General features: G+C 39.1%; 1 non-coding gene across 1 annotated transcript; it reads right to left on the bottom strand.

The window, feature by feature from the left end:
- Window positions 1-5596: 5596 nt before the first annotated feature.
- LOC148578156 (small nucleolar RNA R71) lies at window positions 5597-5700 on the bottom strand. Its single transcript, XR_015904401.1, has one exon. It is a non-coding gene; the product is annotated as a small nucleolar RNA R71 (small nucleolar RNA).
- Window positions 5701-15720: the final 10020 nt, after the last annotated feature.

Raw genomic sequence — 15720 nt, 5'->3', positions numbered from 1 at the left:
TTTTGAGCTGAGAACACAAGCATGTGAGGTTTGAGCCTAATTGTGTGGTTACATCATATATAACCACTTATTTTTATTCTTGTGTGCATTACTCTCTCTTTATGATTGTAATCTTTGATTTGTTTGATTTTTTATATCCATTACTTTGTGTATACATGTATTTATATGATTGAGGCCATTGTTCAAATAGCTTACTTACCCAAATAGCCGACCTTTTATCTTCCATTGTTAGCCAATTTTGAGCCTATGCTTAACCCACTTATTCTTAATTGAAGCACATTACAAACCTAAGTGAAAAACAATAAATATCCCTTGTTTGGATCTTTGATTAGCTTAGCCTAGTGAGAGTGTTCATTATTTGATTTTGGGAGAGTTGGGAACATTGGGTAGAGATAAAAGTGTGCTTGTATTTTTGTTGAAAAATCTTGGGAATTGGGTACATACTCATGTATTAATCAAATATCAAACCACATGCATTGGTACTTGTATATATACTTAAAAAAATGAAAAAATGAAAATAAATAAAAGAAAATATATAGAAAAGAAAGAAAAGGAATTGCAATAAAAAGGGGACAAAATGCCCCAAGGCAAGGTTTAATAAGAGCCAATGCACATGTGTGATGATCAAAAAGAGAATGCAGGAGTGTGTGAAAAAGTGAAGAATGGGTAGTTAGGTTTGTTTAGAATTGTATAGGTTATCATAGGTTAGGTGGGAAGTTTAAGTTAATCAAAGATTCAAATTTCTAGCTCACTTAACCATATGCATCCTACCTTGACCCTAGCCCCATTATAACCTATGGGAAAGCCCTCATGATAATTGTATGCATGCATGATTTGATTGTTGATTGTTAGATGAAAAACAAATCTTGGAAAGCATGATTAGGGGAGAATTGAGTAAATCAACCCTATACACTTGAGTGCCTAGAGCGGATACATATCCGGTGAGGGTTCGATCGCTCAATTAAATGTTTCCACCCTTAATAATCTGCTCTTGCAAGTTTGTAAACTTTTTCGATGATTCAATCCAATTGTGGTTTACTTGATTGCTAATACCCTAGCCCTTGTGCTTATATGTGTACTCTTAGAATTTGACTTGCTTTGACTGAGCCATTGCATTCATGTAGATAACTTGCATATAGATAGATTGCATTTAGTTAGTAGTTTGCATTGAATAAATGTGATACCCTTTGCTTCTTTCTTAATTTTAGCATGAGGACATGCTTAGTTTAAGTGTGTGGAGATTTGACAAACCCCGATTTCGTGGTTTATTTTGTGCTTATTTTGGGGGATTTATCCATCTTTTCCCGCATTTATTCAATGGAATAGCATGGTTTTGTAATTCTCCCTTGAATTATGCTTAAATGTAAAGACATGCTTTTTAGGCCCTAATTTGGTGATTTTAGATCCACCTTAATTCCATTTGATGCCTTGATGTGTTTGTTAAGTAATTTCAGGTTCATAAGGCAAGTATTGGATGGAAGAAATGAGAAGAAAAGCATACAAAGAGGAGAATGCATGAAGAAACAAAGATTTGGAATGTACCAACGAACGCGCACGCGTACAAGGCACGCACGCGCAGAAGTGGTTTTTCACAAGGACGTGCCCGCGTACATACCGCTTCCGCGCAGATTGGGAATTTGCCAGCGACGCGCACGCGCACATGGCGCGCGCGCGCCGATACTCTTACTTGGCCCACTTAATGGCAAAACGCTGGGGGCAATTTCTGAGCTGCCCAGGCCCAAATCCAACTTGTTTCTGAGTGTATTTCATGCAGAATTGAAGTCCAAGCAAAAGGGGGAGAGCAATTAGTTTAACCAACATGAGCTTTTAGTTAGTTTCTAGAGAGAGAAGCTCTCTCTTCTCTCTAGAATTAGGTTAGGATTAGGTTAGATTATTTTATTTTCATGTTTAATTACTTGATCTCATCTTGTTACTTCTATAAATTCTCTTTTCTGCATCTTAATCCTCTCAGTTTTTATGTTAACCTTCCATTTTGCTCTCTTTCGTGATGATGAACTCATGTTGGATTTGTTTACATTTAATGCAATTTTAATGTTGATGTTTCTTTAATTGATGTTGATTTGGATTGTGATTTTACATTTCTTACAATTGATAGTTAGTAGATTTACAATTCTTGCACTTTCACTAAGCTTTTCTTTACTACCCACCAAGTGTTTGACAAAATGCTTGGTTGGACCTTAGAGTAGATTGTGAGCATCCTTGGCTTGGAAAGAGTGATTGGGCAATCTTGAGTCATGAAAACCCAACTTACGTTGGTGATTCAAAATTGTTAGCTAGTATTGTTTCCATTAACGCTAACCTTTTGCTAATTGATGCCAAGGCATCGTAGGCTAGTTTCACTAGCATTTTTCTGTTAGTTTTAGTTGTTTTATGCATTTTCTTGAGCTTAAAGTAACCAAAAATGGTTAAATGAAGAACAAAGCAATGAACCATCCAAACAACATGATTTTGATGCATATTCCATGAGTTTTAGTTATAATACTTAAATGCTATGAATGGAAGATTTCTCATGAAATTTTGCAAGACTTTGATGCAATTGTTTGGATGATTTCAGGGAAGAAGAGGCTAGGCAAGGAAGCAACAAAATCAATAAAGGAAGCTTGAATATCACATGTGGAGTTTAAGTTCCAGTTTAAGCCTAAACTAGAGCTTAAACGCCAAAAATCATGAAGGATAAGAAATGCTGGAATTGAAGTTTAACCTCCAGTTTGACCTCAAACTGGAGGTTAAACGCCAGAATGAAAAGCCTCACTAAAGAAGCATTCCACGTTTAACCTCCAGTTTGACCTCAAACTGGAGGTTAAACGCCAGAATGAGTATGCCACCCAGGGAGGAGTTCCACGTTTAACCTCCAGTTTGACCTCAAACTGGAGGTTAAACGCCAGAACCAGGAAGAGTACCAGGGAGCCATTCCACGTTTAAGCTCCAGTTTGACCTCAAACTGGAGCTTAAACGTGTTCGACAGCTTTTCTACTCCAGGGTTGCTCTCTCCATTTCCACGTTTAACCTCCAGTTTGACCTCAAACTGGAGGTTAAACGTGTTCGACACCTCCAGGGCTACCATTCTAAGCTTCCACGTTTAACCTCCAGTTTGACCTCAAACTGGAGGTTAAACGTGTTCGACCTCCAGTATGCCTCCACCCTTTTCCACGTTTAACCTCCAGTTTAACCTCAAACTGGAGGTTAAACGTGTTCGACCTCCAGGGCTGCCCTTCCTATCTCCACGTTTAAGCTTCAGTTTAACCTTAAACTGAAGCTTAAACGTGTTCGACTACATGACTCTCCAGGGCTACCTTCTTCCATTTCCACGTTTAAGCTTCAGTTTAACCTTAAACTGAAGCTTAAACGTGCTTCTACAAAAGGCCTCACTGGAAGTGTCTGGCGTTTAAGCTGCAGTTTAAGCTTAAACTACAACTTAAACGCCACTCTTGGAAAAGGTTTCTGGGCCAAAAATATTGTGATTTAAGTTAGTCTTTGAGCACAAATATTAACTTAAACTTACTTTGGTATGAAACCCAATTGAATATCATGGTTTATGGGATTGGGCCTGAAGGATTGATGAGTTTGAAATCTCAATTTATTGAGTCATGTGTCATTATTTGATTATCACTAAGTTGGCTCAATAAATGTTACAGGATTTGGATCAACAACCTCATCAAGATTATGGATCATAAACCCAAGGCAAAAGGAAAGCAAGGAGAGGCCTCAAAGCCCAAGAAGCACAACTGAAGCTCAATATAGAAAGTGTATAAATAGGATAGAAGTTAAGTTAGAGGGGACTTTACTTTCACTTTTAGCTATTTTTCCTTTTCTTTGTAATTGAATTCAGAGCTATGATTCACTAAACCCCCTTTCATTGGGTTAGGGAGCTCTATTGTAATTCAATGAATCAATAATAGTTTATCTTCTTCTTCAATCTTTTCTCTTGAATTTTGTTAGAAAGCTTCTCGATCTAATTCCATTGAGTAGTTGTCTTGGGAAAGAAACTACCCATACTTGGAATCCTTCGGAGCCTTGGGAAAGGAATGGAGGATTCATGCTAGAGAAGCTTTCTCACAGTGGATTGGATTGGGGTTTGGATGGATATTGTGACATGTAATCCTACCAAATTGTGGTTCATGAAATTGTGTGGTATAATCAGTGATCAAGCATCATCTCTTCTTATGAACATTTAAACCAAGGGATTGGGAATTTGTTTGTTTTTAGAGAGCATTGGTGAGCCAAGGAATTGGGATCCAATCATATAAGATTGCCAAGCAAAATTCAATGAACGCATTGGTTGAGGAAGAGATAAACATGTTTTGATTCGGAGATCTCAATATCTCCTATAACCCAATGAATTCCCCAATTCTGATTTCCACTTTTTCTTTACATCCTGCAATTAAATTCATGCAATCACCCCCATCCCCTTTAATTTCAGCAATTTAGTTTCTGCTCTTTAATTCATGCAATTTAAGATTCAGCCATTTTAATCTCTTGTCATTTACTTTTCCCGCCAATTTTACATTCCGCAATACTCATCTCAACTTTGATTCCGCTCAACTAGAACACACTTCTAATCCGAATTGCTCATTCAACCAATCCTTGTGGGATTCGACCTCACTCTATTGTGAGTTTTTACTTGACGATAACCGGTGCACTTGCCGGAAGGAATTTTGCCGATCGTGCAATTTCCTAAATCGTAGCATAACAAGTTTATGTGCATCAAGTTTATGGCGCCGTTGCCGGGGATTGGTTTTCGATTGACAATTCTCAAATTGGAAGCTAACTAGATTGAGCAATTTTCTCTTGCTTTGTTAATTCTGTCCAAGATACTTGTTGAATTTTAATTTCTGCACTTGGTTACATGCTTTCCTTCTTTATGCCTTTAAATTCATGCAACTAACTCACTGACTCACTAACTGTTTGAATTAATTCCTCAATTGAGCTAACCATACTCTTCCATTAACCAAGAGTATTTCACTTGTTTGTGTTTGAGCTGTGTTCTTGTATGACAGGTAGGAGAGGAGAGACATCAACTCCTCCATATACCGAACCAGAGAGGACCCTTCATAGACTTAGAAGGGAAGCAAGAGGGAAGAGAGTAGTGGGAGAAGAGGAATCTGAAGGAGAATCTGAGGACAATTTTGAGGAAGCTTTAGATCTCAACATGGATAGAGAAGTTCACAACCATGAGAGAGCTGATGGAAACGATGCCATCCCTGAGAGGAGGGTTCTTAGTTCATACATAAACCCAACCTCTGGGAATTGTGGTAGTAGCATCCAGAAACCACCCATTCAGGCCAACAATTTTGAGCTCAAGCCACAGCTAATATCACTAGTGGAGAATCATTGTTCCTTTGGAGGAAGTGCTAATGAAGACCCAAACCAACATCTCACAAAATTCCTGAGAATTTGTGACACTGTGAAGTCCAATGGAGTCCAGGAAGATGCCTATAAACTGCTTTTGTTCCCATTTTCACTTAGGGACAAAGCAGCTAAGTGGCTGGAATCATTCCCAAGGGGGAGTCTAATAACATGGGATGAGGTGGAAAGCAAGTTTCTGGCACGTTTCTACCCTCCACAAAAGGTCAATAGGCTTCGATCTGAGGTTCAGACTTTTAGACAACAAGATGGTGAAACTCTCTACGAGGCATGGGAGAGATTCAAGGACTTGACAAGGAAATGCCCACCAAACATGTTCCATGATTGGGTGCAACTGCACATCTTCTATGATGGGCTCTCTTATGAATCAAGGAAGGCTGTAGACCATTCATCAGGAGGTTCATTGAACAGGAAAAAGACTGTGGAAGAAGCCATTGAAGTGATCGAGACAGTGGCTGAGAATGAGTACTACTATGCATCAGAAAGGCACAACACTAAGGGAGTCATGGAGCTGAACCATGTTGATACAATTCTAGCCCAAAACAAGGTGTTTGCCAAGCAACTAGCAGAGCTTACCAGGCAATTAGAAACAAAGCAAGTGGCTGCAATACACACACAAGATCAAGAGGAAGTAGGCATTGAAGGAGGTGATTGGGATGAGGCTAACTATGTGGGAAACCAACAAAGGCAATCATATGATCCACATTCCAACACTTACAACCCAGGCTGGAGAAACCACCCAAACTTTGGGTGGGGAAACCAACAAACCCAACCACAAAACCACAAACCTTACAACCACAATCAACATAACAATTCCACATACCAAAACTCCAACCAAAGATCATACCAAGCCACACAAAACACTTACCCCCAACCATCATATCATGGCCAAAATAATCAACATACCCAACCTAATCCGAACCAACAATTTCAAGATCAATTAAACCGGATAGAAGGAATGCTTGCAACCATGAGCCAAGACATAATTGAATTGAAAGCTTTTAAGGAAGAAGTAAATTCTAACTTGCAAAACCAAGGAGCTGCCATCCAGAAGCTAGAAAATCAAATTTTGTATTTGACTATGCAAGCCCCTGGGACAAGCGGTTCTCATGCTGCCAAGGCTATTGCAAGGGAAGAATGTAAGGCCATAACCCTCAGAAGTGGAAAGAATCTAAAGGAGATCTCAAGGGAAACCACAGAGGATGAAGCAAAGGAAAATGTGAAAGACAAAGAACAAGGACAATCTGTTACACCGTTTGCAACAAAAGAAAAAGAAAAAGAGGTCCTGAAGCCTTACACACCTAAAGCACCTTATCCTCAACGTTTGATGAAAAGTGAAAAGGATGGCCAATTCTCCAGGTTCTTGGAGATCTTCAAGAAGCTTCAAATCAACATTCCCTTTGCTGAGGCAATAGAGCAAATGCCACTCTATGCAAAATTCTTAAAAGAATTAATGACCAAGAAGAGAAGCTGGAGAAATGAGGAAACTGTGTTGTTAACTGAAGAATGCAGTGCCATCATTCAGCACAAATTGCCTCAGAAATTGAAGGACCCAGGCAGTTTCCAAATCCCCTGCATTATAGGAGAAGTCATGGTGGAGAAGGCCTTGTGTGATTTAGGGGCCAGCATCAATTTGATGTCGCTAACAATGATGAGAAGAATGAAGATTGAGGAAGCCAAACCAACAAGAATGGCCCTCCAATTGGCAGATCGAACTTTTAAATTCCCTCATGGGATAGTTGAGGATTTGTTGGTGAAAGTGGGAGAATTTATATTTCCTGCTGATTTTGTGGTGTTAGATATGGAGGAAGAAGCCAAAGCTTCAATAATTCTGGGAAGACCCTTCCTAGCTACTGCTGGAGCCATCATAGATGTACAAAAGGGTGAACTCACTCTTAGACTACATGATGAGAAATTGGTGTTTAATGTATTCAAGGCAATGAGCTATCCATCAGAATCACTAAGGGAATGCATGAGGGTTGATGTAGTGGACATTGCAGTACAAGAAACTTTTGAGGAAACAATAAAGGAATTGGCAGAGGAGGAGTTCACCAAGGATATTGAAGTTAGTGATATCAAGGGTGCTGACACAACCATGCTAAGCATGCCAGAGAGAGTGAAAGAAGAAAAGGAAGCACCAAAACCTGAGCTCAAAGCCTTGCCCCCTAATCTCAAGTATGCATACTTGGGTAGTGATGAGAGTCACCCTGTTATCATTAGCTCTGCCCTGAGCCAAGAACAGGAAGAAGAATTGATCAAGGTGCTGCAAACTCATCAAGATGCCATTGGATGGACCCTAGCTGATTTGAAGGGGATAAGTTCATCCATATGCATGCATAAAATCTTGTTAGAAGAGGATGCTAGACCCTCCATTCAAGCTCAGAGAAGATTGAATCCCGTCATGAAAGAAGTGGTACAAAAGGAAGTCAGGAAGTTATGGCAGGCAGGGGTAATCTACCCCATTTCTGATAGCCCATGGGTTAGTCCCATCCATGTAGTTCCTAAGAAAGGTGGCATAACTGTGGTACCAAATGAGAAGAACGAACTCATACCCACAAGAACCGTCACTGGGTGGAGGATGTGCATAGACTACAGGAAGCTCAATGAAGCCACCAGAAAGGATCATTTCCCACTCCCATTCATGGATCAGATGCTTGAAAGGCTTGCCGGACATGCTTACTATTGCTTCTTGGATGGATATTCAGGATACAACCAAATAGTAGTTGATCCGAGTGATCAAGAGAAAACATCATTTGTTTGTCCATATGGAGTTTTTGCTTATAGACGCATGCCCTTTGGATTGTGCAATGCACCTGCCACTTTCCAAAGATGCATGCTGTCCATCTTTTCAGACATGATTGAAAAATTTATTGAGGTCTTCATGGACGATTTTTCTGTGTTTGGGGATTCTTTTCCCAGCTGCCTACACCACCTTGCCTTGGTGCTTAAGAGGTGCCAAGAGACTAACCTAGTATTAAACTGGGAAAAGTGTCATTTCATGGTCACAGAAGGAATAGTCCTTGGCCACAAAATCTCTAATAGAGGCATGGAGGTGGACAGAGCTAAGGTGGAAATCATTGAAAAACTACCTCCACCAAGTAATGTCAAGGCAGTTAGGAGTTTTTTGGGACACGCTGGTTTTTACAGAAGGTTTATTAGAGACTTTTCTAAAATAGCCAAACCTTTGAGTAACTTGCTTGTCTCTGATACACCCTTTGTATTTGATAAAAATTGCATGCTAGCCTATGAACTTTTGAAGCAAAAACTTTCCTCTGCACCTATCATTGCCCCACCTGATTGGAACTTACCTTTTGAACTGATGTGTGATGCATCAGACCTTGCTATTGGGGCCGTGTTAGGACAAAGGAAAGACAATTTGGTGCATGTGATTTATTATGCCAGTAAAGTCTTGAATGCTAACCAAAGGAATTACACAACCACTGAAAAAGAACTCTTGGCAATAGTCTTTGCATTTGACAAATTTAGATCTTATCTCATTGGATCTAAAGTCATTGTCTTCACTGATCATTCAGCTTTAAAATATTTACTTGCTAAACAAGAATCTAAACCAAGACTTATTAGATGGGTTCTTTTGTTGCAGGAATTTGACATTGAAATCAAAGACAAGAAGGGTGTAGAGAACAAGGTGGCAGATCATTTATCAAGGATACCATGTGAAGAAGGAAGCACACAAAGCACACATATAAATGAGTACTTTCCTGATGAACAACTCATGGTAATTCACAAAGCACCCTGGTTTGCAGACATAGCAAATTTCAAGGCCACTGGGAGTTTACCTTTGGAATTTAACAAACATCAAAGGAAGAAATTGGTAAATGATGCCAAATACTTCATCTGGGACGAACCATACTTGTTCAAAAAATGTTCCGATGGCATACTCAGAAGATGCATATCCGAGGAAGAAGGAAGGGAAGTTTTATGGGACTGCCATGGCTCCACTTATGGAGGGCACTTTGCAGGAGAAAGAACAGCAGCTAAGGTGTTGCAGTGTGGTTTTTATTGGCCCACTATCTTCAAAGATGCAAAAGAATTAGTGAAGCACTGCCATGAATGCCAGAAAGCTGGGAACTTGCCAAGAAGAAATGAAATGCCACAACAATTCATTCTGGAACTTGAATTGTTTGATGTATGGGGGATAGATTTCATGGGACCATTTCCCTCATCATACTCAAATAATTACATTCTTGTGGCAGTAGACTATGTCTCCAAATGGGTTGAAGCAATAGCAACTCCAACCAATGATAATAAGGTAGTCATGAACTTCCTCAGAAAACACATTTTTTGCCGTTTTGGGGTTCCAAGAGCAATCATCAGTGATGGAGGAACCCACTTCTGCAACAAACCATTAGAGGCATTGCTTCTAAAATATGGAGTCAAACACAGGGTAGCCACACCATACCATCCACAGACAAGTGGGCAAGCCGAAATATCTAACAGAGAACTCAAAAGGATCCTGGAAAAGACTGTGGGAACTTCAAGGAAGGACTGGTCGATTAAGCTAGATGATGCTCTTTGGGCATATAGGACAGCTTTCAAAACACCAATTGGAATGTCTCCTTACCAACTAGTATATGGAAAAGCTTGCCATCTGCCACTGGAGTTGGAGCACAAGGCATACTGGGCCTTGAAACTTCTGAACTTGGACAACAAAGCCGCTGGAGAAAGAAGGATGTTGCAAATTCAAGAGTTGGAAGAATTCAGAGCGGAAGCTTATGAGAATGCCAAAATTTACAAAGAAAGAGCAAAGAAGAAGCATGACAGCAACATAGCCCCAAGGAAATTTGAAGAAGGGCAAAAAGTATTGCTCTACAATTCTAGGCTGAAGCTATTTCCAGGGAAGCTAAAATCAAGGTGGTCTGGACCATTCCTTGTCACCAAGGTCTCCAATTATGGACAAGTAGAAATCATGGAAGAAAAGTCACAACGAACCTTCATTGTTAACGGTCAAAGACTCAAACATTACTTGGGAGATGTGGAGGAGAAGGACAAAGTTAAATATCACCTCAACTGAGGAAGCTGACCGTCAAGCTAATGACGTTAAAGAAGCGCTTGTTGGGAGGCAACCCAACCTGAGGTAATACCTTGTTGCTGTTTCTTTTATTTGTTTCAATAAAAAGGGTAAAGTAGTTTCTGTGCATTGCAAAGAATTAAGTTTGGTGTTTCACACCAAACAATGAATTCATGGATCAATAAGTCAAAGGGGAATGTGTGACTCTAAGTTTGGTGTTCCACCATAAAGATCAACTGAACACAACAACCTTTGAATTATATGAAAGGAACAACTATTCTAAGCAGTCACAGAAATGCTTAAAACCCTTAGTAGCAACATCATTCCAAGATAACTCAAGGATTCAAAGAACAGAGAGAAGTAAGTGGGAGACTAAGTTTGGTGTTCACACACCAACCTAAGAATCCGATACTTACCCACACATAGTTGAGCTAACCACTCAAGTGCTTGAGAAGCAAGCAACTTCATTACTCTTTGCAGGAAAGGAAACAAGAACCTTAAAGCATGAAGCAACATTTAGGAAGAAGAAGGAGAAATCAAATTGTTTCCTGACAACAAAGAGAAAACAAGGAATTTCACAAGGTGGTATTGTTCCTTGATAATTCTTTAAAAAGGGCAAACAAAAGCATGCGTGTTCTGGTTTAAACTGTAAATGTTGAATCTTTCTGGAATGTGTAGTTTTTTTTTTAGTATGTCTGTTTGTTAATTGCTTAGAATAAAGTGAATGCCTAGATGTTTGGATATAACTTCACCTTCTTAAACGAGTGCTTGCCATGCTTGTTCTGTTTCCAAAAATAAAAGAAAAGTTTGAACAAAAGTAACTTGGCTAAATTAGTGACAAATCAAGTAGAATTAAGTGGTGGTATGCATGCTTGATTGTTTAGTCAGATCACTAGAATTAGAGTGTAGAATTATCATTTTTATGTAGAAAGTAAAAATTGTCTATGGATCTGGATGAATAAATGTCTTTGGCCATGAAAAAGAAAGAAAAAGAAGAAGAAAAAGCCAAAGGGCAACCAAAAAGCAAAAAAAATTGAGAAAATAAGCTAGGTACCAATGGTTTGAACTTCTGAGACAAATGCCTGTGGTGTTTATGTATTAAGGATATGCTTGGATGAATAGGTTCTGAGGAGTGTTTCAACACTTGGTAACTTGGGTTAACTAACCCGGGATTATCGACCAAAAGTCCATTATCAAGAGCAACCTAAATACAAAACATTTAGTCACACAAAGAGGTGCTGGGCACCAATGTCTCAAGAAGAAATGTGAACTAAAATGCCTAAAGTGGATATGTGTAGTGCACTGATAAGAAAAAGAAAATGCCAAAGGCTTGTGCAACACATGACACTAAGCAAACAAGGAGCAAAAGAAGCTCTAAGAAAAAGAAAAGAAAAACAAAGAAGAGAAAAGTGCCAAAGACATAAGAATAACAAGAGGCCATAGCAATGTTTGATGGATGCAATGAAAAAGTGATAATCCTACCTGATAAGTATGAAAAAGTGATGCTGCAACTTTCTGCATAAAACCCTTCTGATGAACTTCAAATGCTTGCTAATATAGCCAATGTAATTGCTTTCTGTTTCATACTTTCTTCTCAAATAACTCAGGACTTGCTTAGGGACAAGCAAGTATTAAGTTTGGTGTTGTGATGCCAAGGCATCGTAGGCTAGTTTCACTAGCATTTTTCTGTTAGTTTTAGTTGTTTTATGCATTTTCTTGAGCTTAAAGTAACCAAAAATGGTTAAATGAAGAACAAAGCAATGAACCATCCAAACAACATGATTTTGATGCATATTCCATGAGTTTTAGTTATAATACTTAAATGCTATGAATGGAAGATTTCTCATGAAATTTTGCAAGACTTTGATGCAATTGTTTGGATGATTTCAGGGAAGAAGAGGCTAGGCAAGGAAGCAACAAAATCAATAAAGGAAGCTTGAATATCACATGTGGAGTTTAAGTTCCAGTTTAAGCCTAAACTAGAGCTTAAACGCCAAAAATCATGAAGGATAAGAAATGCTGGAATTGAAGTTTAACCTCCAGTTTGACCTCAAACTGGAGGTTAAACGCCAGAATGAAAAGCCTCACTAAAGAAGCATTCCACGTTTAACCTCCAGTTTGACCTCAAACTGGAGGTTAAACGCCAGAATGAGTATGCCACCCAGGGAGGAGTTCCACGTTTAACCTCCAGTTTGACCTCAAACTGGAGGTTAAACGCCAGAACCAGGAAGAGTACCAGGGAGCCATTCCACGTTTAAGCTCCAGTTTGACCTCAAACTGGAGCTTAAACGTGTTCGACAGCTTTTCTACTCCAGGGTTGCTCTCTCCATTTCCACGTTTAACCTCCAGTTTGACCTCAAACTGGAGGTTAAACGTGTTCGACACCTCCAGGGCTACCATTCTAAGCTTCCACGTTTAACCTCCAGTTTGACCTCAAACTGGAGGTTAAACGTGTTCGACCTCCAGTATGCCTCCACCCTTTTCCACGTTTAACCTCCAGTTTAACCTCAAACTGGAGGTTAAACGTGTTCGACCTCCAGGGCTGCCCTTCCTATCTCCACGTTTAAGCTTCAGTTTAACCTTAAACTGAAGCTTAAACGTGTTCGACTACATGACTCTCCAGGGCTACCTTCTTCCATTTCCACGTTTAAGCTTCAGTTTAACCTTAAACTGAAGCTTAAACGTGCTTCTACAAAAGGCCTCACTGGAAGTGTCTGGCGTTTAAGCTGCAGTTTAAGCTTAAACTACAACTTAAACGCCACTCTTGGAAAAGGTTTCTGGGCCAAAAATATTGTGATTTAAGTTAGTCTTTGAGCACAAATATTAACTTAAACTTACTTTGGTATGAAACCCAATTGAATATCATGGTTTATGGGATTGGGCCTGAAGGATTGATGAGTTTGAAATCTCAATTTATTGAGTCATGTGTCATTATTTGATTATCACTAAGTTGGCTCAATAAATGTTACAGGATTTGGATCAACAACCTCATCAAGATTATGGATCATAAACCCAAGGCAAAAGGAAAGCAAGGAGAGGCCTCAAAGCCCAAGAAGCACAACTGAAGCTCAATATAGAAAGTGTATAAATAGGATAGAAGTTAAGTTAGAGGGGACTTTACTTTCACTTTTAGCTATTTTTCCTTTTCTTTGTAATTGAATTCAGAGCTATGATTCACTAAACCCCCTTTCATTGGGTTAGGGAGCTCTATTGTAATTCAATGAATCAATAATAGTTTATCTTCTTCTTCAATCTTTTCTCTTGAATTTTGTTAGAAAGCTTCTCGATCTAATTCCATTGAGTAGTTGTCTTGGGAAAGAAACTACCCATACTTGGAATCCTTCGGAGCCTTGGGAAAGGAATGGAGGATTCATGCTAGAGAAGCTTTCTCACAGTGGATTGGATTGGGGTTTGGATGGATATTGTGACATGTAATCCTACCAAATTGTGGTTCATGAAATTGTGTGGTATAATCAGTGATCAAGCATCATCTCTTCTTATGAACATTTAAACCAAGGGATTGGGAATTTGTTTGTTTTTAGAGAGCATTGGTGAGCCAAGGAATTGGGATCCAATCATATAAGATTGCCAAGCAAAATTCAATGAACGCATTGGTTGAGGAAGAGATAAACATGTTTTGATTCGGAGATCTCAATATCTCCTATAACCCAATGAATTCCCCAATTCTGATTTCCACTTTTTCTTTACATCCTGCAATTAAATTCATGCAATCACCCCCATCCCCTTTAATTTCAGCAATTTAGTTTCTGCTCTTTAATTCATGCAATTTAAGATTCAGCCATTTTAATCTCTTGTCATTTACTTTTCCCGCCAATTTTACATTCCGCAATACTCATCTCAACTTTGATTCCGCTCAACTAGAACACACTTCTAATCCGAATTGCTCATTCAACCAATCCTTGTGGGATTCGACCTCACTCTATTGTGAGTTTTTACTTGACGATAACCGGTGCACTTGCCGGAAGGAATTTTGCCGATCGTGCAATTTCCTAAATCGTAGCATAACAAGTTTATGTGCATCACTAATCTGATTAGTAAGTGGGTTAGGACTTTTGGATTGAGATTAGCTAGTCTCGTTAGACTTTCTCCCTATTTGTTGGAGATGACGTAATGAGATAAATTCTTGTTTATAATAGTGACTCGATTAATTGGTCTTGTTTGACATTCTCCCGATGTGTGAGTTAACTAAACAAGATAAATTAATCATGCATGACTAGGATAGAAAGCCTAAGATCTCAATTCAATGCCATGAATGTCTCTCTTCCTTAATTGCTTCTTTTAATTGTTTGCTTGATTTACTTTCCTTGCACAATTAAATTCCTTGTCAATCATCAACCAAAAACCCCTTTTTCCCCTCTATAGCCAATACGCATGCACTCCATTGGTTCCTAGCGAGACGACCCGGAGTCCAAATACTCCGGTTAATTTTCATCTAGGGCTTGTTAATTGTGACAACTCAAATTTTTGCATGAAAGGATTATTGATTGGTTTGGAGACTATACTTTACAACGAGACTCCACTAGATAAATTCAAAACCATCAAAAGTTCTCTTTATCAAAAAGTTCTTCTAAATTTTGTGGTTTATCTTGTGCTTATTTTGAGGGCTTTTATCACCTTTTCTCACATTTATTCAATGAAATAGCATGGTTTTGCAATTCTCCCTAGATTTGTGCTTAAATGTGAAAACATGCTTTTTAGGCCCTAAAATAGCTAAATTTGATTCACTTTAATTCTATTCGATGCCTTGATATGTTTGTTGAGTAATTTCAGGTTCATAAGACAAGTATTGGATGGAAGAAGTGAGAAGAAAAGCATGCAAGTGGGAGAACTCATGAAGAAATGAGGGAACCGTAAAGCTGTCAAGCCTGACCTCCTGGCACTCAAATGACCATAACTTGAGCTACAGAAGTCTAAATGAGACGGTTCTAGTTGCGTTGGAAAGCTAACATCCGGGGCTTCGAAATGATATAAAGTTTGTCATATGTTGCTTTGCGTTCAGTGGCGCGCACGCGCACTTTGCGCACACGCGCTGATGCTGTCCGTGACCCACTTTAATGAAATCGCCCCCAGCGATTTTGCAGCTCCTTTTGGGCCCAATCCAACCCATTTCTGATACTATTGAACCCAAGGATTGAAGGGAGAATGAACCAAGTAGTCATAGTTTAGTTTTTCATCATGTTTTAGGATAGAATTCTAGAGAGAGAGGCTCTCTCCTCTCTCTAGATTTTAGGGTAGTTTTAGTTAATTCTTCTTGGATCCAAGTTATAATTATTGTTTTGATTTAG

This window comes from Arachis ipaensis, chromosome B1, assembly GCF_059453495.1.
Source record: "Arachis ipaensis isolate K30076 ecotype BB chromosome B1, ASM5945349v1, whole genome shotgun sequence".
In the NCBI taxonomy this organism is placed as follows: Eukaryota; Viridiplantae; Streptophyta; class Magnoliopsida; order Fabales; family Fabaceae; genus Arachis; species Arachis ipaensis.
This window is presented reverse-complemented; position numbering and strand designations above follow the sequence as displayed.